Here is a 2,318-nt window from a genome sequence, read left to right as displayed (position 1 = left end):
CACTTTAGGAAGGATGTCAAGGCCTTAGAGAGGGTGCAGAAGAGATTGACTAGAATAGTACCAGGAATGAGGGACTTCAATTATGTGGAGACTAGAGAAGCTGGGGTTGTTCTCCTTAGTGCAGTGAAGGTCAAGAGGAGATTTGATAGAGGGGTTCAAAATCATGAATGGTTTTGATAGAGTAAATATGGAGAAACTGATTCCAGTGACAGAAGGGTCGGTAACCAGAGGACAGAGATTTAAGGTGATTGGCAAAAAGAACAAGAGCGACATGAGGAAACTTTTTTTTTTTTTTATAAACACAGCAAGTTGTTGTGATCTTATTGAATGGTGGAGCAGGCTCGAGGGGCCTACTCCTATTTCTTATGTTCTGATGATCTGGAATGCATTACCTGAAAGGGTGATGGAAACAGATTCAATAATAATTTTCAAAGGGAATTGGATAAATACTTGAAGGGATAGTATTTGTAGGGCTATGGGGAAAGAGAGGGTGATTGGTAGAGCTATCCAACTAGTCCCAAAGAGCTGGCACAATCACGATGGGCCAAATGGCCTCATGTGCGGTATCATTCTATGATATATTATTCCTCTTGGCACCATTCATGGCACGGACTTGTTCCTAAACTTGATAAATGCTGTTCTGAAACTAGAATACACAAAAATGGCTCAGAACTGATTAAGGGTACAGATCCATAATCTGTCTTTTTTTTTTATAACTGATGCTGACAAACCTGCTGTGTATTGCTGATTTTAGTTTCCCTTTCTACAGCACCACTGATATCAGGAGACTAATATTTAGATAATACCCAAAGCCCATCATTCCATAACATTGCATGCTGATGCTCTAATAACTTTGGTTAAAAACTGAGTGATAATTGCAAGGAAACTTCAGGGTTTCCCTTCCTACTCATGCATCATTCAAAAACAGATCAGCACACAAAGAAGTTCCCTTATAAACAAACACAAGAAGCCATTGAAACAAAAGAAGTTTTTATTCACTATTCAATACAAACTATGTACTCAACCCAAAGGATCCCCAAACATGTACTAATGGCTTATTCATACAGATAACTTTTAAAACATAATCCACTGCAAAAATGTTGCACTCCTCTCCTTGGGAGAGAAACTTTCACTGCAGAAGAAAAAACATTGGATGTCAATTTTTCAAATTCAAACAGTATGCAAGGCGAGTACAATCACAATAGAATTTGTAGCTATCTGTGCATTTGCAATAGTGCAATTCAAAACCACATGGCAAAACTTATCAGCATAATACTGTTTATGGAAAGACAAACGAGATGCGAGATACAAGGCTACTGCCTGCCATGTTGGCTACATGTGAACTAGCTGTTGAACCCCAGACCTTCCTGGTCTGTGCAGCAGAGTACCATACCATAATGCTGTATTTACCAACTCACCTATTGGGGTCAGATGCACGCACAAATTGAATGTTATATTGAGAGAAGCCTTTGTTCGCTACTGCAAATCCAAAATGGACCAGTAAGAGAGCATCCTAATTTTGTCATTATTAATTTCTTTATTCAATACTAGCTGGAGTGCCCGGTGATGCCGAGGCTTTTTTGATGGCATGTTGTTGTTGGAAGAGAGAGAGAGAGAGAGAGAGACTGAGGGGGGGGAGGAGGAGAAGAGAGAGAGAGACTTGGGGGGGGGGGGGGGAGGAGAAGAGAGAGCGAGACTGGGGGGGGGGGGAGGAGAAGAGAGAGAGAGACTGGGGGGGGGGGAGAGGAGGAGAGAGAGACGGGGGGGAGAGGAGGAGAGAGAGACGGGGGGGGGGCGAGAGGAGGAAGAGAGACGGGGGGGGAGAGCAGGAGAGAGAGACGGGGGGGGGGAGAGGAGGAGAGAGAGACGGGGGGGGGAGGAGAGAGAGACACTGGGGGGGGGGAGGAGAAGAGAGAGAGAGAAACTGGGGGGGAGGAGAAGAGAGAGAGAGAACTGGGGGGGAGGAGAGAGAGAGAGACTGGGGGGGGGGAGGAGAAGAGAGAGAGACTGGGGGGGGGAGGAGAAGAGAGAGAGACGGGGGGGGGAGGAGGAGAGAGACGAGGAGGGGAGGAGAGACGAGAGAGAGAGACGGGGGGGGAGAGAAGAGAGAGAGACGGGGGGGGAGGAGAAGACGAGAGAGAGACGGGGGGGAGGAGAAGAGAGAGAGACGGGGGGGGAGGAGAGAGAGAGACGGGGGGGGAGGAGAAGAGAGAGAGACGGGGGGGAGGAGAAGAGAGAGAGACGGGGGGGGAGGAGAAGAGAGAGAGACGGGGGGGAGGAGAAGAGAGAGAGACGGGGGGGAGGAGAAGAGAGAGAGA

General features: G+C 47.3%; 1 protein-coding gene across 2 annotated transcripts in view; it reads right to left on the bottom strand.

Moving 5' to 3' along the window:
• Positions 1-973: 973 nt before the first annotated feature.
• smn1 (survival of motor neuron 1, telomeric) overlaps positions 974-2,318 on the bottom strand; it is a 28,597-nt gene continuing 27,252 nt past the window's right edge. For both annotated transcript variants that reach the window (XM_085989900.1, XM_085989890.1), the window contains one exon: positions 974-1,133. The gene's annotated coding sequence lies outside the window, so the exon portion shown is untranslated. The remainder of the gene's footprint in view (positions 1,134-2,318) is intronic.

Source organism: Somniosus microcephalus, chromosome 1, assembly GCF_052327205.1.
Source record: "Somniosus microcephalus isolate GS21.2 chromosome 1, FLI_Smic_1.0, whole genome shotgun sequence".
In the NCBI taxonomy this organism is placed as follows: Eukaryota; Metazoa; Chordata; class Chondrichthyes; order Squaliformes; family Somniosidae; genus Somniosus; species Somniosus microcephalus.
This window is presented reverse-complemented; position numbering and strand designations above follow the sequence as displayed.